Genomic DNA, 22,628 nt, shown 5'->3' on the forward strand with positions numbered 1-22,628 from the left:
AAATTTACAGCGAGAGCTGTATATGACTAACGTTCCGTAGTTTTTTTTTTTTTCGGGCGTCCGGCGACAGAAAAAAAAATCAGCACGTGGGCCGATCCTGGTGATAGTGCAGAAAGGGTCCAGGCTGAATGGAACATGCCCCTGTTGGCTCGGGAGCCCGTAACGCGCCCTTGAACTATTCCCGGCACACGTTGGACTCAAAGAGGTCCCAGGCACACGTTCTTGAAAAAAAAAAAGATGTTTCGCACAAATTTTTCAAAAAAAAAAGACTTAAAAATTCTCGGCGCCAACCACGCAAACGCGCGAGTGCCCCTGCTTGCGCGTTCGTCGTCGTCTTCCTCCCACAGATGGCTACGTTGCCGCTCATCATTCCAGCGCCGAATTCTCTTCAGTCGTCGTAATTAGGAGGCCGCGTCTACGGGGGTATGAGCCATTGATTGAGCGGGTGTGAGACATTCAACAGCAGCGTTATCGATGGGGCGGACACGTATAGTTCGTGCACCCGAAGAATAACATGCGTACGAGGAGCGCCGGAAGGAACAGCAAGGAGAATGTAAACGGAGCCGACGCAAAACGACCACCGACGAAGAACGTTCCCGCGAAGATGAACGAAAACGACAATCGCGAACTCAGGCAACCATTCCACTATGTGAAGATGGAATGGCAGCAAAAGCACTTTGCTTGTCGTTTGGGAGCTTTGACTGTCGTTAGCTTTCGCTGCCGTTCCATCTTCACAGAGTGGAATGGTTGTCGTTTTTAGTCCCAGAATCAGAAAAGGCCGCCCACAGGTCGTTGAAGGGACACCGTATAACAAGACTCGATCAGTTCGGACTGGTTAAGCAGTACCCAAATATCCCCTATTGATTGATCTGGCGGGCAACTGTTGATACTGCAGAAATGGAAGACCGGGCTTTTAGTTTTATTTTTTTTTTGCTATTCTGGCACGGAAATCGTTGCGCTTGTACATCAGAGAGGCGTTACGCATTTGAAATTAATTTCGCGCATTTCGCGCATGCGATAGGCTTTCAACTCTTGCTATCCTGATGCCATCAACGACGTCCTAGGCCGTTCTGTGCAACAGCTTGTGAATCTTTCTGCAGAAGAAGAAAATAAGTGGGAAAAAATTAAAAAAAAATCAGGTGCACTCTGTGGACAATTCTGTACCCAAAACCATGCTCTCTGTTTTCTTCACGCTGCAGTCGCCACTTCCTCATTACACGTAACATATCGGGCGGGGGGTATAAATAAAGAAGTGCGGGTACTACGCGAGTTTATGCGGTAAGGAACGCACATATATACATAACGCCCTACACGATGAGACGCTCACACCCGGCCGTTGGCCATGAATAAGAAGGTCAGGTGCGCGCCCATAGGCGCACGCCTGACCCGCCGAAAAGTACGCAATATAGCGGGCGAGTAATGCGCGCTGCTATCGCGGTGAGTGAGGCAACAAGTTGAAAAGGCCAAGGGGCGTTCGCTTCTGGTTACGACGGGTGGCGGCAATGGAAAAGAAACCTGCCATGAGTAACTACTTAAGAGGAAAAAACGAAATCAGGAAAGAAACCATTTATGGTAACTCAAAGGGAAGCTCATTACTTTTCGAAGCGAGATCAGGATGCCTTAGAACACGCACCTATAAAGCGAGATATAAGAAGGAAGAAGAAGCATGTGCTTGCTGTGGTAAAGCTAGGGGAACTACAGAGCATGTTTTATTAGAATGTGAAGACGTCTACCCAGCGGTCGATTTCGGCACCACTGGCCTGCTTGAAGGCCTTGGGTTCAGAGGGAGCAGTGGTAAAGCAAACACGTCCGCAATAGACATCAGTAAGAGGCGACTGGAGGATTGGTGGAAGAAAAGTAGGGAAACGACAAAAGGCGGAGACGTACAAAAGCACAGTTCGCAATAGGGGATCAGAAAATTTGGGCGTGGCAGTTGATGGTGTTTTTTATGTGTCTTTTTTCATTGTTTAACCTAGGTAGAATATTAGGCAGTATAGTAGCGAGAGCTTGGTGGCGTAACCCACCGCCCCGTTTCAAAGGGGACGCTCATAACATTTATCCATCCATCGACTCGAAAATGCAGCAAAGCCTACGAGGTATGAGCGCCGCGCGTAGGTTTTACTTGCGCTTGCAGTGCGCTCAAGGCCAGCTGAGAATCGCAGCGATTAAACGAAAAAAACAAAATTGTAGAGCTAAGTTTAAGAAACGGGAAGACGTCGGTATGTATTCAATTGGAAACGGATAGATAGCTTCTAGGCGTGATTGCGAGAAGGAAGCGGGGTTAGTTGGGCAGGTCACGTAACGCACAGAGCTCGCATTAAGTGCGTTGCTCTAGTACTAATAGAATGGCTGATAAGGTAAACGCAGCGATAAGATTAAGTGGTTCGATCAGATTGGGAGAATTCGCGTGCATAGAATACGATCGGCTAATGCTAGGCAGCTGGCTTTTTTAACTGACCTATGACAGAGTATATTGCGTTATCAGTTTGAATACGTGCGGAAATTAGCATAAATTCATTGGGGCCGTTGTATGCCATATCTACATGGGCATTTAGGGTATTCGAATATTTTGCAAAGAAACCGCAAGGAAGACAGACAGGTTTTCTTTTATTTTCTTTCTCCGTTGAAACGTAACACTCACACTGCAAAAAAGAAAGGTTTATGTTAGCGATTCTGTATTAACCACAATGACTTCTACAGACGTCTTCTTTGTACGTGTCAATAAAGCGGCGTTTGTTTCTTTATATACCGGCGTTAGCTCGGTGACAAAAGCTCAAGTCTCCTGCCTCCTTTGTTGTCTCAGTCATATCTCGCAAGGACAAATAAAAAAAAGTAGAAGCCGGTTTCGAGAGAGGCGCTGCTTATGGTTGCTCTGCGCAGTCGTGTTGATCTAATCACTCCAGGTCTATTTTCGTAAGCGATTTTTCTCATGCGTTGCGTCCCAACCGGGAGAGAAATAGAAGAGAGAAGAACGTATACAAGGTTAAGAGAAAAATAAGCATCACCCACGGCTATTTAGACGACACGCGCATCTGATCAGCGCCGCAATCTCAGTCGCCGTTGCCGCCTAAAACCAATAATTGAGGGCAGCGAAAACACAAGCACGCACGCACGAACAAACGGCACACGCAGTTACACACATGCGCGCGCGCAGAAACACATTCGGACGCAGACACGCCGCACGCATTAATACAGGGAGGAAAGAAAGCGAAAAACTTAAGGTAAACCGGACGCAGCTCTACATTAAGCAGCCAAGCACAATCACTTGCGAGGCCAGGAGACGCGCTTAAAGTTTTTCGGTCGCCGCAAGCGAGCAGTCAGACGGGCAGAGCCTATTTCGAGCTGCACGATGGCAGTAGGCGAGAGGTGCAAGGCGAAACGAAACCAGCGTGTGCAGCTTTGAAAAAGCGCGTAGCGAAAAAGAAAAAAAAAAACAGCACCGAGTACTGAGAGCCCCAGGCACTCGCTCGCTCACTCACTCTCTCTCTCTCTCAGAGACGGTACGCTTCAAACAAGGCTAAACAGAAATAGCTGCAAGAAAGACGAGGCGAGAGTGGCTGTCTCGAAGCTTCTCAAGCAAAGACCTTCGACGGTGTTTTGATACAACGCTAACACCCCCCCCCCCCCCGCCCAACCACATACACACGATGTTTAAGTTGACGAGCGAGCAAGTTGGGGTATTACGAAACTTCCTGACGAAAAAAAAAAAAAAGAAACAGCGGCAGGAAGAGAACACAGTGATTGACTGATTGATTGAGCAACCGATATCAACATCACAAATCACCCCACATTTGGAGCCTACACTATCAGAGAAGGTGGCTACGTTCGTGGTCAGTGCTGTTGCAGTGGCAAGATGACGTATCAGAGCAAGGCATCGGGCTAATTTTGACCATTTAAGACACCAAGCAATAAGTTCGTTTGTCTTGTAAAGTGATTATTATTATTATTCTTTTTTGAGAGGGAGGGGTGGTCTGGTTATTGACGTAGACTGTGAAGAGCAAGGTTCTCTTTTCCGTGTTTATGAAGGAAGACTACATACGTACGATTCCGTCGCCTGGACTTTTGTGTGTGACATCTGAATGCAAGAAGCGGACCAGAAAGAAAAGAAACATCAAAGAGGCTGCCGGGACCGGTTCGCCCAAAATGCACACATCGGGCGCAACAACAACAACAACAAAAAGAAAGCTTCATATGTACTCCATTTCACTAAGATCTGCATCCGAGCGAGTTGGCAAAGCAACACCTTTGATCGGAACAGCGCAAGAAGACCGGGACCAGGCGAATGGCAAACACACACACATATAATGCTGTGTTTCATTCTCCTTTTGCTTCCTCGCTCGCGCCCCAAACGGAACGAGAATAAAAGCAAACCGAGCCCCCCCCCCTCCAAAAAGATACAAACAAACAAACAAACAGGCAATGAAGAAAGCCAGGAAAACGAAACAAAGGAACAAACAATCAAACTCCTCCCGGTGCTAAAAGTGAAAGACAGCGGAGCTCCAGCGAGGGGTTACAGGTCGCCGCGGGTAAAAGCCTCCGGTCTGCAGCAAGAAAGGCAAGCCACGACAGGTTTCCACATCAGCCGTGCAACATCCCCCCCCCCCCACCCCCGCCCCTGTGCTACCACCCCACTCCTCCGACTCCACTCCACCCAGCAACCTACACGAGTGCTCGCGGCGTGGCGGCGGGTGCGGCTATATTCGTCAAGGCTTTGCCGAGACAGCGCGTCTCTTACACCCGGCAACTCTTCTGGCAAAGGAGCCACGGGGCTGGGGCCGTGGTTGGTGCGTATGCCCGCGTGCTTAGGCCTTTCTTTTCTTTTTTTTCTTCAACTTCCACTGCATGTGCATGAGTGCCTGTGTTTGCGTGTCTGTGCGCGCGTCTGTGTTCGCGCGTGAATTGTGTACCTTGACTGCTTATGTGCGTGAGCTCGGGCCTGTCTGTGCGAGTTTGTGTAATCGTGTGTAAGTGTGTGCATAAATCTGTGTGCATGCGTGCGCGTTTGTGAGTGAGTGAGTGAGTGAGTGAGTGAGTGAGTGAGTGAGTGAGTGAGTGAGTGAGTGAGTGAGTGAGTGAGTGAGTGAGTGAGTGAGTGAGTGAGTGAGTGAGTGAGTGAGTGAGTGAGTGAGTGAGTGAGTGAGTGAGTGAGTGAGTGAGTGAGCGCGAGCATGCGAGCGAGCGAGCGAGTAAGCGAATGAGCATGTGAGTGAGTCAGTCAGTACGAACCCCTTTCTCTGCGAAGGTGTTCTTCGGTACTGAAAATAGTGAAGACCATCAATGAAGGAAAAGTGGAGAGCTCGGTCTCTGTGATGTGTATTTGACCTGCCACTGCATGCTGGGCAAGGAGTGTTTGGAGGAAGGACGGAGACAAGGGCATAGGAGGATGAAAGTTGTATGGCGAAGTGACGTGCAGATATGATAACGGGACGCTATATATATGAAGACAGGACCAATCCCGATTGGCAAATTATTCCTTCAGAGCTACGCATTCATTTGCTTCAGCCGAAGGCTACGGACTATCAGAGGAGTGAACTGAGACCCCAAAAAATTCCACTGCACGTTGTCTGCGCCAGTGCCGCAATGTCGCAGGTCTCAGCGTACACCTCGTATATTGAAGCCATTTTGGCGACTCTTCCTTTCGATGGCTCTCCGTTTGGTTCGGCTCTTGGACAGTGACAACTGCGCAGGGTTGCCTTCTTCACCCGTGTGAAGAAGCCACGCGTGTGATGAGGTCGACAACGTCTTGTCGCCTAATCCTAAACGCTATAGCATGAACGTCGACGCAGACCATATCTATAGCAATGAACACACGAAGACGGCCGCTGACTTTCTTCTTTACCACAAGAATTCACATGTGGGACTATAAAGAAATGAGAGATAGAGCGTCAAAAAATATACGAGGACAAACGTACAAGCGAACAGGCAGAAGTAACAAAATCGTAACAAACACGAGAACCCCGCGGCTGTCTTTATTAGCATGCCTACGAGTCAGCGATAGAACATCGGTGCGCATAGAAAATCGTGCCAACGTCAGTGACAGAAGCAACCAGTAACTTTCTACAAAGAAATGGGCCCTCTGCTTGGCCCGATTCCCGAAAACGTGAGTTTGAACTGAACTGTCATAGACATATATATGTTAGAACGTATCGCGGTAAGGAGATGGCGTTCCTTACCAGAATATATGCAGTGATTTGATTTCTTCCGCGAGCAGTCAGAGTGTTCGTCCAATATGACAAGGACGCATGCAACGAATCACACGTTTATTTATTTATTTACTTTTGCTAGACCGCCTACGAGACATTAACGAAGAAACAACGGCAAGGGGTCGTGAGGCAAACCAAAGAGCTGAACAGAAAGAAAGAGGCTGGCCACGTGCTTCTGTAAACACAGAATTTCGAGGCGGCTCAGAAGAAAGGAAGTTTCGAGCGAGATCGCCCGCTCGGCACTAATTGTCCGGAACCCCACTATTCCCTTGGGGGGCGTGCCTAGTAGCGCCACGAGAATCGAAACGAACCGCCACTTTCCAACCCCCTTCGAGTCATTTGCACATTGATTTCGAATTCGTCGCCGGCTAAACAAAACAAAACGAAAAAACTCACAGGTAAAAAAACATCCGTCCCCGGTCATTTGTGTGCTGAGCGCAGATACATCTCCACACGTTTCGAATCAGCTGTATGCCACCCATTTTGCTCGATCGCCGCCCGCCCGCAACAGCGTCCCCTAGATGGCGCTCTAAGCACGTTCCCCGCCGCTCAACCAATCACGCCCCGTCGCTCGCTGATTGAAGTAGCAGAAGGACGTAGTTGCAGACGATTCCGGTCTACCTCTGGTCGTTGTCTGCGTAGGCTAGATGCTATTTTGCTGCACGTTCGGCGCAGGCTAATCACTTCGCGGGCTACGGAAGTTAGTGGCGCGTGCGGGGACAGTTGAAAAAAAAGAAAGAGAGGCCTTAATGAGCCTTTTCTGCGGCCGTACAGCCGTCTTGCAGAGCGGGCGTGTGCGCCTGAAAGGCAAACAAAGCGATCACTCCGCCCCCTAGCGGCAACAATCTCGGGGACGCGGGGTCGCTTTCTTGAAATCGGGGAGCGTGCGATCGCCCTTCGATCGGGAAACAAGAAAAATAGCCTGTCGTCTCAGCGTAACGACTTCTGCAGTTTGCAAGTTGTCTACGTTCATCGCAAAGAGCCCAAAGAATTTGTACAGGTTTGCTGGTAAGACGATGTCACGCCCACTGGATCAAATCTTCGCTTTTCTTTTTCCTTCGGCTGGCAAAGACACCCGCTGCGCGTTAAACATGCGCGCGTGACCAATGCCAATGCAGCTGCTTTTATTCTTTCAGCGAAGCTATATATGGCTAGCCGGTGCGTCCGTCCGTCTGTCACCTGTACGCCGAAAACCGCTCCGGCGCAGCCACATGCGCATGTGCGAAAAAAAAAGAAAGAGGTGCGCATTTGGCTGCGCCAGGAAGTGACGTCGTTGCTCTCTGTCGCAGCCGAGCGCGCGCGCAGGAGTTTCTCTATGACTATGAAATGGGTAGGCCACGCGTCATACCTACTCCTGAGGAGCAGGCAGCTTTCGATCAGCAACGCGAGCAGAATCGCGAACGAGCTCGTCTACGCCGTGCCGATGCTGGAGCCCGGGCACAAGAACAGGCTCGCGCATCCGAGCGCTAGCAGCAACTGTGTACCGAGGATCCGGCAGCCTACCAAGCCGTTGTTTAATGAACCGTCGGGATTAACCCAGTGATAAACACCGGGACCACACGTTTCAGCTTCACTGGTTAACCATGTGTACGGAATGCTTGGACGGTCATAGTTTAATTTATGCGTACTATGTAAGTATGTCTAGCCATTGGGAAAGTGACCTTAATGTATTGCAATATGCTTGCACAGGAAAAAGAAAGCAATATAGAGTCAACCGGTATCTAAATATAAACAACAAATTTGTTGAACGCGCAAACAGAGATCACGAAGCTCTGATTTAAGAATAACATACGTTTAAAGTTCCGAAACAACATCTGTGGCACGAAAACAAAATTAAATTCCGGGGTTTCGTGTGCCAGAACCACGGTCCGATTATGATGCACGCCGAAGTGGGGGACTCCACATTAATTTTGACACCCTGGGGTTCTCTAACGCGCACCTAAATCTACATGCACGACCGTATTGCGTACCTCGCAGCATCGAAATGTGGCCACCACGGCTGGAGTCGAACCTATCACCTCGAGAAGATGCTTTATTTGGGCGGGAGGGATGAGAGAAGGCGAGGTTGCGACTGACTGGAGCCGCATAAGGAACCTACGACCCTTAGAGCACAGGGATTCAACGCATTCTTCTTCCCCGACGCTACAAACAAGCTTATATGCGAGCTAAACCATTACGTTTACAGGACACCAACATATCGCGTTGCATTACACTGAGAGATAACATTTTAGGTTTTGCAGAACTGTAAACAGGAACGAGTGAACTGCTAAACGAATACATGAATCACATAATCATTCCATGAATACGTGGCGACGGCCACCTGTGACCTTGGCTGAATAATACAGTGTGCTGCAGGACCTGCTGTGCGCAGCAGTTCAGCACCGGTAAAAAGAGTCGTTAACGTGTATCAATTCTTTTGTTGCGGCAGCAGTAGCAGCGTAACGCACTTCGACGTTGAATCTAAAAAGGCTTCTGCTGTTTCCTCTGTGATCCGGCAGCGAATGCTTTATTCACAAGGTTTGCGCTTGTCACCCCTTGGCAAGAACATAGATAAATATAAACGATACGAATGTGTGCTCGGGTTCTAAATTTTTTTCTTAGATGCATCCGTATAAGCCCTCCCAATCCGTCACGACGGGCATGATGGCGCCTCTATAGCCGGTGGCCTTTTTTTTCGCGCTGGGCTATTGGGTTCAATTCCGGCGTTCAAAGCGACCGGAAGTGAGCGAGGAGTATTCGAAGCTATATATATATATATATATATATATATATATATATATATATATATATATATATATATATATATATATATATATATATATATATGAGAGAGGGAGGAGAAAAGGAAGAAAGGGAGACGCAGTTTCAGCATCGGTGCTTTGCAGGAAAGCTTGGCACCCAAAGGCACGCGGGCGCACCAAACACTTAGGGTTCGACTGCATGAAACTAGAGTAGACACCCGGCAAAACAAGCAAACAAAAGAGCAAAAGTATCGAAAGCAGTTGCGTGCAGCAATTTAAAGTTATACATATAGAAAACGTTAAAGCACGTAGGTACATACGTTCGAGATCCTCGAGCGAGAAAAGCGCCCCCGGCCCATTGAGTGGCTGGGGAACAGAAGTTCCGGTTGTTGAGCCCTCGTAACTCGCCCAACTTCCGGTCGCAGCGAAATGCCGTTCACTTTTTGCGCTTGCGCGTCGGCGTACACCATCACCTGCTTCCTTTTTTTAACTTCTTTTCAATCCTTTTGTTCCCTTTTTGCTTCACTGCCACGAGAAATTGGATTTTAATAATTCCTGTCGTTTCCTGGCTATTTCAACCCCCCCCCCCACCCCCGTAAAGAAAACACGCGTGAACAGACCATCGGCGAGAGTCCTCTCATGTGTGTTCCTCTCCCCTTTCTGTCCCCCGCGCTATTAGAACGATGTCGACAAGATGAAATGGCCCAGATCAAGGCACTGTTGTCATCTGAATTCGCTGTCGAACTACGATGCCGACAAAGCATTGCAAGAAACAAATGTATTCTCTCTCTCTTTTCTTCCCTGATCCTTCACATTGCACTGTGCGGACTCCATCCTGACTTTCCGCTGCTTTGTGTATCATCGCTATATACGTATACAGTGGCAAAAGCTTACCCTTGTCCGCTTCGTTCGCACCCTATAGTTAATTGTGTACTGACACGTAACAACTACATTGCATTATGAGGAAATATAATACCCAACCAATGGTTGATTTCGATATCTCGGGTAGCGAGATATCGATTTACGCGCAGAAATACTTTGAAATTCTCAATGTCACAATGACGTACAAGGCCTTGAGGGTTCGTCTCGAAATTTGAAACACGGGAGCTGGCACTCCAGCGTTGTTGTCTTCTTCGCGGAATGAATTAAAAGCCAGCCTCAACTGATTTAATCTTGCCCTCCAGCCTTTCTTTGAATACGGCGAAAGCTGTTTACAACTGCGAATGGAGCGTTAGAATTGACCACGGCCTCGAAGGCCTGTGCAGCCCTCAACGTATCTAGTGCGATACGCGCAACACGAGAAAAACGAAGCCCCAACGTTGTTAAAGGAGGGCGGAAGCAAACTAGCAAACTTCAACAAAAAGCGAATGAAACGAATTGAAAAAAAAAAGCAGCGTCCGTAAACGCGCAGTGCGCTTAGGGTCACCGACGGTTGCGACGCGTCGCCCGTCACCGTCAACGCTGTAACAACGCCCACGTCGTCGCCGTGCTAGCACGGCGCGTTTGAAGCACGTGCGGAGAGCGCACGTACGAGCACGAGAGCGTAAACATGCATAAGCCGGAGGGAAGAGGCACGCAGCCAAGGTCCCTGTTGACACCCGCTTTGTTACTTTGTAGGCAGTCTTCATGTATGGCCTCCTAGATGGCACTCCGCGCCGGTGTTCGTAACTTCTAACTGCCCGTGTTTTACGCCGGCAGTTATAAGCAGGATGAGGTAGGGTCACTGCAGTATCAGTTGTGCGTTAAACTCTGGTTAAACTGGTTAAACTCTGCGTCACAAGATGTCGCCACCAGCGTTGTCGCCCACGGTTCCGCGGTATAATCAGGTGATCCGAAAACGGTAAGATTACGGACGGGTTAAAACTGCCAAGAAAGTTTTAGTTCGTCCGGGTGATGACCGGAGGCGTAAACGCAAGCAGCGGGGCCCCACCTGGTGGCGCATTTGTCAACGAGACAGACACAGAGCCGTTATTGCAGTCATCCGTCGCTGTACCAGATCACCAGATTGCATCCATTCGGGCACGACGAGGTTCCACACTACGGGAGTTCGTTCCTAGCACCATTCCACTCTTTCACACTCCCCTTCCCAGAGCAGCCCAGGTTCCTATCAACAGAAAAATAGTTAAGGCACCCCTTACACCGGATGTTCTGAGCAAGAGGAGAGGAGCACAAGTGGAATGCCCCAAGTGCCCTGCGATCAACGTTTACCTCAAGCATCCGATCTGGTCCTGCTCTACCACAGCCACTTTCAGGGACACCCGACCTATAAGCACACCCGACCTATAATGATGGCGTCATAAGACGACTGGGTCGCACCGCACGGAGACGCCGCCGCTTTGCTTGCCTTCGCTAAAGAGGCGGGCATCCTTCTTCTCACTTAATCCGTTACCCCTATCTTAGTCCAAAGGCCATCCTTACTAATAAAGGCTTCAATTAATCAATCAATCAATCAATCAATCAATCAACTGCGGCGTAATCGTCAATACGTTGTCTTTTTAATTTTTTTCATCAGCACTCATGGAGCGCGAAAGCGTTTCAATAAGGCACCGTGGTAAGACGAAGCGTCACAAGATGTCACTACCAGCACCCATTAATCCGGTGTCACGCAAACGCCATTGCGTGTACCGAAAATACCGGACACATTAAAAAAAAAGACACCCTACTCTCTATCGCTGGGTGAGCTCAGACTGTACGATAACTCCTTATCGGATAAGCGAAAAAAAGAAAACGGCGGGCTTTGAATGCAACGACGAATAGACGCGCCCTGCCGCTCGACTCTCTCTCTCTCTCTCCTCCCTCTCCCTCTGTTTTAGCCGTATTGAAGGTCAAACCCCGGCGGCGGCGGCGTCGAGCCTCTAGCGAGAGAGTCAGTCGGGAGAATTGCACGACTCGCTTCCACTAGGCAACCGCTGGGGAAGATACGCGAGGGGGGGGGGGGGGATGGGTGTACTCCTTTCACGCTCACGCTCGATGCAAAAGCATTTCCGGACACCGCGCGCCAGACCGGGCAGCGCGGCGATGGCTTCTTCGCCGAAGGCCTTCGCCCGCTTACTCTCTCTCTCTCTCTCTCGATCTCCTTCATTCGCCGCCGTCAGGGAGATTCGGTGCAGTCGCTGCTGTGGCAACAAGCCAAATGAATACGACAGCCCACGTCGAAGGGGCACACCGAGACACGATTCAGAATAGGCTTGAAGTGATAAACGTACTCTTTCAGAAAGCACATCGTTTCCGCTGATTTCGTCGTAATAGCTTGGTCATTAGAATGGAAGAACGGTTTCGTTTTCCCTGTTTATGTTTAGCGCCGAAATTAACGTGCGGATGTAAACGTATTCCGGCTGCAAAGATGCGCTGTGCAGACAGGGAGTAAGAAAAGCGTAGTAGTGATAAAGCTGTATCTGCATAGACATCTTCAGAAGGTTACGTTTTCCAGTTGCCACGCTTCAGAGACCCGAAGATGTGCTGTGAAACATTGCTCTCTTCGTTTCTATCCTCCCACACACACACATTATAATATCTCGAATATCTATAATATCTTTTTATATCTTGAAGCTGTTGACGTCAAGGTCGCAGATCTCGCTTTTCTAAATTACTACAGAGAGACAGGGAGGGAATATCGATTAATACGTACGTTTCAACGAACCAGCAACGCCTGCTTTTCCACTGTGTCCACGATGCCGTATCTGCCAAAGAAGGAAAGAAAAGAGCGTTACACATTAGCATTCCGTCGAGATATACCTTATGTAAATATTTTTAAAGAAAGAAAAAGAATAAATCAAAATCGACAACGCATGTAAACTGATTATGCGGAGAGCGGTCGTGCCAAAAATGGGTTTGTAAGGTTCGGGAAACCTCTAGAAGATCCATACTTATTAAGAGCCATACGAAGCAAACAGATAATGAAGTGAAGGAAGGCATATTGGAAATGAACGTTCCATATTTATTTGAGATGTAGAATAAATTATGAATAAAAGCGAAATTTCGCGGATAACCGTCGAATTCTTCAAGCACAGGAAGAGAAATGAAACTGGAGGAAGCATGTACGAGTTCGTTCTTATTAATATTGTTCAAATGTAGAATCACTTCTGAATGAGGGTGAAAACGGATTATGGCCGAGGAAGAAGAAAATGGTTATACATTTTTGGTTAGCAGATTAGTGAAAACATGAATGCGGAATTCCACTTTCGCTTCCTTTTTCCTTCATAAGAACAGTAAGCTTATCGAAAAAATGTAACCCTAATTTAGAATTGACTAGAAATTTCAATTTGCAGAACCGCTAACAAATTCCCACTCTATATTATTTCCTTGGGTTCATCAGGTGGTCACTTTCTAGAAGGTTGTTTCCGCAAACTCGTTCTACTGGCATCTGCTTGATGGCCTGATAGATCGTCCATGCGTCACCCTAGTCTACGACACACCATTTAGCAACGTGGAATCTTACTTAGGTCCTTATAGCAGTAATCGTATAAGCAAAGATTCACTTCGTACGCCCTGCTGCTTCCTCGACGGCATTATACATGCCTCGGGAAAATGGTGAGGCCTCGTAATTTCCCAGTTTCTGCGGCTTCACAAACCTCGAACGGAACCATCTGATCTCAAACGCTCAAAATACCTGTTTAGGAACTCTCGAGCCTCTCATCGACGCAAGCCGCACCGCACGCGTGCGGAAAATTGCGCATATCGAACACTTGTTAAACGTTTGTGCACGAGTGCACAAGTTTAAGTTTACACTGTGTACGGAGTTACATTGTGTGTACAGTGTAAACAGAAATTTGTCTTCGAGTTGTCCGATATGTGCAACTTTTCGCACGACCGCACGCGTGCGGTGCGGCTTGCGGAGATGAGCGGATCGAGCGTAAGTCACTGCACGCAACTGTGACGAGCCACCGAAAGACGAAGCCTGGCCTGATGGCCTCGTCACTGCTTATTTTATTGCACGCTACTTTATTTTCTTCTTTTACTTTTGCAGGAGTGGTTTCGCCTCGGTAATGGCGATTCCTTTCTGTTTTCGTTTTCTTTTTCACGTTATTTTCGCTGCGATTTCGTCCCCCTTTTTTTTGTGCGTGTGATCGCGTGCGTTTTGCACGGACGACACATCATCGTTGCAGTACACAAAAGAGACAAAATGAGATAGAGAGAGAGAGGGAAAGAGAGAGAGAAAAATACGCCATAAGCACAAAAATACAGACCACGAGAAAGCGCCTCACCGAGATATTTTTATTATTCCCTTCGTTTTTATTTTTATTTCTTTATTGCTTCTCCGAACCTCTCGGACACGGTGAGTGCAGGCGCGTCCGTAAACAGCCGGATGCGATAAATTATCCGGAGTAAAGATCTAGCTCGGCGTCTAACGCGTTCGCGATATGCCGAAAGAAGAATGAGAACACAACGAAAAGGGTTAGAAGCGGCCGCGGCAAGCGAGACGTTAACGGCGATCCCCAAATGGCATCTTCGTGGCGGGGGTTGAATGACTGTTGCGTCGGGGGCGACGGAAGCTAACACAACGTGACCAGCTGCTGAGCGCACAACATGCGGACCAGGAACGAGAAAAGAGCAAAAAGAAAGAAAGAACCGCCCATCCAAACGCAGTTGCCGGGATATCCGTGAAGCGAAGGTCTCGTGAAACGGGTAATCACATGCTAGACACCAAAACGTGAGGCTAACAATTGTGGTTATTTTCATCCGATTGGAAAGCGCGCAATCTCATGCAACGTTATTCTTGATACACCGCACAAGTCGCTACAGTGTTTAAACAAACACCAAATCAGGCGCATGCGCCGTTGAGGCGTCGACGCAGCGATGTCACGAGGGCAAAAGGCCATGCGTGATGCCTGTCGATGAAAGGGCGGTGCTGAGACAGGTGTATCTAGGAGTCATGGGTGCCGCCATCTTGGCCTGTTACACAAACAATTTCTATGTTCTATGAGACCTAAAGGGACGTAAGACTGCCATGAAACGCCGAACGCATTCGTACAACTATTTTCATGCTTGCGAATCGTGTGTAGTAGCGCGAACTTCGTCGTTAAAGACAGAAAACAGCAGCTTTAACAGCCCAAGATAGCGGCACCTATACGCTTCAGTAAAACAAGACTATAGGACACATAGCTAACTACATTAAGAAAAAGGTTATGGGGTTTTATGTGTCAAAACCACGATCTGATTGTGAGACACGCCGTAGTGCGGGACTGCGGAATAATTAGGACCACCTTGGGTGCTTTAACGGGCACCTAAATCTAAGTACGCCGGGTGTTTTCGCATTTTGCCCCCATCTAACTACATTTAATGCGATCGTATTCTTTGAGCACTTCACATAATTTTCGGGGGCTGTGTATGCATCTATGTTTCTATCTAGACAGCCAGACAGAAAACAGAAAGGTGCCGGCACTTCTAGCGGGCTTTCCTGCGATTATTTCAGGCTGGAAATAGCTCATGTAGCATGTAAACAGCAACAGAAAGGTGGATCAGTAATTTTTTGGGACGGCCAACAATTTTGTGGTTAACAGTCTCGCTTGGATTAGAATATATGACAAGTTAACTTATAATAACCAATTATGTAATTAGGCGAAATAAAAAAATATAGCCTGACTTGCTCCAAGCGACCGCAAACATTATCTTGGTTCTATCCATCTACATGGGACTCTCATATTTTTAAATTTTGGCACAAGTTACGCGGGACACCTTGTATATAGGCTGCCTCAAAGGAAATACGTAAATTCAAATCAAAAGGGCGGTAGTTGATTTGATGACAACTGCGTACTGAATGTTGAATGTTAGGTGAGCACGCATTTTACTGAATACCTGTGCCAAAGAAATACGATGATCCCTAATTCGTTGCCTGAGGTTAGTGGGTAACATCCGCAATGAAAACCGCGAAGAGGAGACGGACGAGAGAGCGGGCGATACAAGCGTTGTGTCGTCTACGTCTTCTGCAGGTTGACCAGCAGGGCCCCTATCGTTTGGTCTTTTACATTTCGTTCTTTCTATCTCGGCTTTCGTGACAAGCGCAAGGTCGAAGCACCAGATTCTTACAGCCACTCCGTCGATGAGGCATAGAGTTAAACATGGGCATTGAGTGGAGAGGAAGAAAACGATCGCTTCCTACTATTCTTGTTTAGCTTCTAAACGGGAACGAAAATTCAACGTCTGACGGGGCACAACACATGCTGCATTCAGAGCTGGTAATAACAAAGAATATTCCTGTCTTTTGCGCTGTACTTTATGGACTAGCTACATAAACTCCAGCGTAATGTGTGCGCGCGCGTCAGGCACAGCGACGTCACGGAGGCGAACTGACGCAGCCGGCGTAACTGGCGGCGAGTCCATTGTTCAAGCCCGTGACGTCACTGTGACGTGCACGCGCGCGTGCGTTACGCTGGAGTGTAGCTAGCCGTTACGTCCAGTACGTTTGCCGATGCATGTGCGCTTGTACCACCCCAATAATCGAGCTGCGAACACCAAGTAACGCGTATCACCCCTTATTCGGCGCCGCTATACATACAGGCTATTGTAGCTGGACCGGCGTAAATGCCCTGTCCTGCACTTGTTGCGCTAGCAAGTTACGCATTGTGTATCCCTGGTTCGTGAAGCCTTTTGTATGAGGCCTCTCGCGCGTCATATGTGGCTACGAGATGCGCGCTCAACTGACGTCTTACTTGCGATGGTGAATACGCAGTGTTTGAAACGTCGTCTTGTCATCTTATCAGAAGCCTACTGCATTTCATGCGTCTAATCATGCGAGAAATAATTAGACTGCGGGGACAAAAGTACGCATTGCTGCGCACTGACATCTCGGAGGCAGCAGCCTTCGTTCACCGAGTGCATGCCAGATGGCGTCACATTACCGCGCCGCAGCGAGCCGATGGGCTTCACCGAGGCACGCAGTGTGCAGGCAAAGTTCCGTCAACGTGGGACGATTGACGAGCATGCACGTGGGAGAGGTACCCGACACTACTATGGCGCACCCTTTCAGTCGCAGTTCTGGTCGGAGAGCCTTCAATTTCTTTCAAATGCGAAATCTCGCTTGTCGTGTAAACACGCGCAAGCTAACGTTGTAAACAGGTGTACGTAACCAGCCGCGGTGGCCGGCGACGGCTGCGCAAAACTTACGAAAGCAGCTTGCGTAACCCTAATTACGCCTAATCTCGCGAAGGTCCAGTTCCGCCGCCGCGTTGACACAAAAAAAGAAAAAGAAAAAAGGGAAACAACGCGAGCACCGGAGAAGGGGCTGCCGAGAAAAAAAGAAAACAATAGGGGGGAACGATCATAAGGCAAAACTGACGAGGCCCCGTATGCACACGCCTCGGTAAGCCTGCACGAGACCCACTTTCTTGCAGGAGGTGAGCCACACGCCCGGCCGTGCGCCAGGTAAACCACCCGAGTCCACGTTCGTAAGAGGAAATGCAGGACGGCGAGCCGGGCTCGTTGAGAGAAAGAAAAAGGAAATAAAATTAATCTTACAGGCACTCCTCCCTCCGCAAGCCCATGCGCGACCATTACCCATGCTGTTTGCACACCGAGAACCATTAGAGCACACGTGTACAGCTCGTCGCCTACTTAGTCTGCTGCAAATAAAAAGAGTATCGCGCAAGAAAGACAAGAAAACAAAGCGTAGGCGCACAACGGATGCGTGTTGTATGCTATTGTGTGTGTTCTTTTGGTCTTTTTTTTGTTTGAACGCAACGCAAATTTTTGCCTACCCTCCCGGGTTTGGCATGGTTGCTGGCTGCGTTCAATGGTCGCCACCTCCGCGGATATATATATATATATATATATATATATATATATATATATATATATATATATATATATATATATATATATATATATATATATATATATATATATATATATACACACGAAGTGTATATGTGCGCCGAATGCAAATGCTAGCGAATGGGGTTACATATAACCCGTGTACACTGATCGACAAAGTACTGCCAGTGAGCGCGTCTCCGTTGCGTGTAATAAACACGCGATTTCGTAATAAAAGCTGAACACGTAATGTACACTTATGTGCCGCAAGCCAGAGCAAGTTATAACTCAGGCCGACCTCTCTGCCTTTCTGTAAATAAATTTATCTCTCTCTCTCTCTCTAAGGCACGCAAACTTCATAATGAAACAGCGCCTTATATTCGATGGATTATTCGATTTACATCATTTTTTTTCTCGATTCAGCCATTCACTATGCGCCAACAGCTGAGTGTACGTGTGCCAATTTGCGGTTCATTTTCGAGAATGAACATACAATGCAGGTTTGGCTCAAGGGGTACACAATCCTTAAATGCAGTAAGATATCTGTCGTTCTTCTCTGTGCGTATACATGCCATCAGCATTCTTTCCTCGTTACGACACTTTGATCTTAGCCGACATGTCAACTAGAGGCTTTAACTTCGGTTAACCTCCCTGCCTTTGTCTCATTTGCATCTTGCATCGTTACACGCCACGCGCCGCTTTCGCCCTCCTGCCATCGCTGTCCACACGTCTCGCACGGCGCATCCGTCTGACTTGGCGTTTTCATTTCGGCACAGCCTTTGAGCGGTGTAGTGCGTCCAAAAAAATTTGCGTGAAATTAGAATTATGACCTTTGCGGTCGATAAAATATAAACACTTGTAGCTGTATGGGGATTCAATACAAGCGAGCTTCGCTTCTCGTGTGTATGCGTCGGACCTGCAGAATTTTTAAGGCGTAAGCCTTTAGTGGCTCGTGAGTGTCCGTGCGCAGTAAGTGGTGGACGCAGGAAAGCGGTAGTCACCGGCGAGGGGAGCAAGGAGAGAAGGCGCCACCGGCGAGGGGAGCACCGAGATGAGGCGCCATGCCAGTAGCGCTGGCCGAGTGGGCGCGTGGGAAAGCGCGGACGTGTGCGTGGGGGTGCGCGCACATCGGCGACACACCTTGCAGCCATATGGCTGTGATTGCATCCCATTGCTGGGACTAAGCCGTTTCTAATAAACTTCAATTGATAGTCCAGTCGTTGTGGTGTGAACCTCTCCTCTTGTCCTTTGTGTTTCATGACTGGTTTTTTTCTTTCAACTATGTGCCAACTGGCCCGGATTTCAACCCTTCTGCAATGCATCCCATGCTCGCGGCCACGGCAGCGTCAATTCGCAGAACGGTTCAGACAACAGCAACAGAGGCAGTCATAGATAGGCTTTCGCCTATCGCAGTTTAGCTCAGCAAAGTGCCCGTAGATTTTTGCTCAATGTCCGTAGCGACTACGAGCTAACTAGGTCGGCAATATGCCGATGCATAGCTGGTATAGAGCGGCCAGCCAGAAAAGGCGGTCGTTCCGGGTGTGATATCCGTACCGCGGAGCCTTCTTTCCCGAGGAATTCGTATGGGTTTACTGTGAAAGTTTGAGGCAGCTTAAATGAAGGATTCCAGCATTTGGTGCAGCATGTTCAACCTTCGTCGAGTGTCGAGACGAAGACGCTGAGCGTGGAATCCTCCCTTCCCTGTGACAAAGTGTCCGAGACTGTGACACCACGAGGGAAACTGACGGTGTAACAGACTGTGTATGGCAGCGCTATAACTTGTCTCACTAAAGAACCGTGACAAGTGAAAAGTAGGCAGTTGTGCCGAACAGGATATTAAATGCGCGATGCGATCCAAAGGCTCCCGTGTGGACAATATTCTAGAAGAAAAAAACAGACACACGCACGACACCAGATAACAAGAGGACAGCGGAGAAGCAGATAACGAGGGTCAGCGCTCTTCCCAAACCATGTTATCTAATCTCCATCGCACGATTATGTCCTGATACAAATGTCATTGAAACGACCCACCGTACAGTTGACCGCGCTACAATTACAAGTACATTCACCTAGATTACATCATTTTACGTAACGTGCGAGTTGATGCGTTGTGACGCAATTCTTCAGGTCGTCTAGAAAATTTTAGCAGATCCGCAACCACATAGAGCGTATTTCCGGCGTATGGGCATGGCGTCGCTCGGCGTCGGCGCGCAAATTTCGCGCAGCACAAAGCACGATGTCTATTCCGGCCAGAACTGGTACCATGGATCAGGTGCTTTCAATGATAACCACATGAAACGCTTAATATAGCGACCGTAATTACCGCACGTGCGAAATTAATGCACGCGCAGCGCTGTGCGACGCCGCGGCGGAAATACGTCGGAATTGCGCTCCATGTAGGTGAAGCGGATCCGTTTTTGCCCTGTGTTGGGTTTCTGCTGCTTCTGTCACGAGAAGGTTTAAGGACTAGTCAAGTTGCTCTTTTGCAACTTTTTTTCCTTATATCCTCCACAAACTTGTATATCTTTGTGTAAATAAATTCATTCATTCATTCATTCTTCCGATGACGCTGTAAAAGCGTGACGAACGTGCTGAACGAAGATGCACTTCCGAGCTGAAGAGAGCCGCGTAGCCTGGAAACATTTACATAAAATCTCAAACGGTTTCTCAGTTCCCGTGGATATCAACAGAAGACTTGCACGGGTACGACAGTTGCGCGCTACGCAAGCACAGCGATATGTGCAACGGCTCATGCATAGAGCTACCGCTTTCGTACGATGCACAATACGTGCCTACATGTATGTATGTATGTATGTATGTATGTATGTATGTATGTATGTATGTATGTATGTATGTATGTATGTATGTATGTATGTATGTATGTACGCACGCACGCACGCACGCACACACGCACGCATTTATTACTGTCTTATACAACTTACACAAGGTAAGACAGTTCGTAGCATCACATTCTCCATCAAGACAGTTTTTGGTTAGCTTTAAACGGCGCGTCATTGCGACTCGGTGAGCTCAGAAGGAGCGGCATCAAGCGTCCACCGAGTTTTTACTGCCTTTCAAGAAAAACTCATGGAGGAAAAAAACCAAACAATAAAAGTGACCCGCTAATCGCAGACAGAGGGACAGGAAACAGTCGCGTAAGCTGCACTGCGACGGCGTCGCTTAACCGACAGTTGCTACCGGGTGACCGGGCGGCACGTGATCCCGTGCACAACCTACCGATGATATCTCATTGACTCTTTCATGAGAGCCTGTTGAGTTTCCATTGACACAAGGCTATTGAGTTTTTATTGACCCAGAGCGAAAATTCGTTACGTGGGCATTGACTGGCGCTTTTATTGTCGGCCGGTTTCTTTTCCTCCTCACCTAAACTTTTGCGCCGATAACATCGAGAGCGCTGATAGGTCCGCGCAGCACGCACGCACGCAAGCACTGGGACGCAAGACGGATCGCACGCGCGGCGTTGGCGATGGCGCGCCGGCGGCGGCAGCAGCAGCCGTGGCGTTGTAACCCGATAGAACTGGTTTTAGCCATGCACCGGTGCATTCATTTCCGGTCTTCCGCGAATCGGCTCCGCGACTAGCGTCGCCCAGGGCAGAGCGCGCGCGCGCGCGTGTACCGCTCTCTCCCCTTCCTCCCCTTCCCCTTCTCTCTCTCGGCCCTGCCTCTCTCGTTTAGCGCTTTCTTTGTTTTCGCTTCGTATACCGCCCCGCTATTTCATTCGTTGCTAGCTGTCCGAGCGTCGCTAGCTACCCGAGCGCTTCCTAGGTTCGTTCGCTAGCGCGGACGCCTGTCGGCGTCGTGGGGCAACGCGTGGCGTGTCTCCAGGGTCCGCGGCGATGATGGCAGAGCGGGTCAGCCGCGCTTCGTTCGGCGGCGGTGAGACGCGCCAGAGCGTAGGCAACCGAGGGAGCTTCGGTGACGCCGGTGGGTCGTCAGTTTGCGGCGCTGTGCCGGTCGGCGTCGTTTTCGTCCGCGCTATTCATAGAGTTTCTCACCATGACACCTAGGGGGAAATCTGGCGCCACCGTCTATGGGAATTTCCTGAGGGCCGCTGTGCCGTCATGGGAATGGCGGTACATGTGTCTGCGAGGCTTGTGCTGGCTGGTGTTGTAAGAGGATTCGTCTGAAACGTGGATATGGCTACACAAATAACGCGTTGTTAAAGTAAAATCTTCATAGAATGCTTCCATTCGTGCATACTACATATTTACTTACCTACGATGCATGACCAAGCGAAGAAAAGCAAGAACAGACGACAAACTATTCCAAAAGTGGGCGCGAATCTTGTCGTCTGACCTCCAACTTTAGCGGCCCGCTGATACCTTTCATGTATCATATAATTGTACATGTAATAACAAGTTCTCGTAGTTAAACAAAACATGTTTTTTTGTAATACTAAACATAAAGCAGCTCTTTACTTGCTGTTTTAGTTGAAGATTAATCGTTGTGACAGACGAACGGTACTTGCCTGGTTCTCCGAGAACGATGCCAATCCGAAGTCACAATATACCGGCATTCCCATGCATACCACAGCGCAGCAGCGCCAGGTTTCCCTCTAGGTAATATAGTGAGAAACTCTATGGTGTTGTTATTATACTACGCTAGATGAGCACGCTTCATCGCTATCAGGCGCGCGCCTGGCATCCTCATTGAAGCCGGCCAGAATAAAGTTCTCGATCGCGATCGGAACGCCACGCTCGAAGGTGCATCGTGGCCTCAGAGATGGTAAACTGTGAGTGATCTAGGAGGCCACGAAACAATCGTATAGTTTTTCGAACGGTAGCTACTAGAGGAAACGCTGGCGCTGCGATCGAGCAGACGCAGGGGAAATTACGAATAGTACATCGATCTGCCTAGCCTTAGCGTTTGCGGCTTCAGACGTTCTTGTCACGTTACTTATTACGCTTTAGCTTTC

At 48.6% G+C, this 22,628-nt stretch overlaps 1 long non-coding RNA gene across 1 annotated transcript in view; it reads right to left on the bottom strand.

Annotated features, from left to right (window-relative positions):
* The window catches only part of LOC139050677 (uncharacterized), a 197,773-nt gene that overhangs the window by 95,445 nt on the left and 79,700 nt on the right, over window positions 1-22,628 (bottom strand). Inside the window, exon 2 of the long non-coding RNA XR_011509008.1 lies at window positions 12,573-12,624. This is a non-coding gene — a long non-coding RNA (uncharacterized lncRNA). The remainder of the gene's footprint in view (window positions 1-12,572; window positions 12,625-22,628) is intronic.

Source organism: Dermacentor albipictus, chromosome 10, assembly GCF_038994185.2.
Source record: "Dermacentor albipictus isolate Rhodes 1998 colony chromosome 10, USDA_Dalb.pri_finalv2, whole genome shotgun sequence".
Taxonomy (NCBI): Eukaryota; Metazoa; Arthropoda; class Arachnida; order Ixodida; family Ixodidae; genus Dermacentor; species Dermacentor albipictus.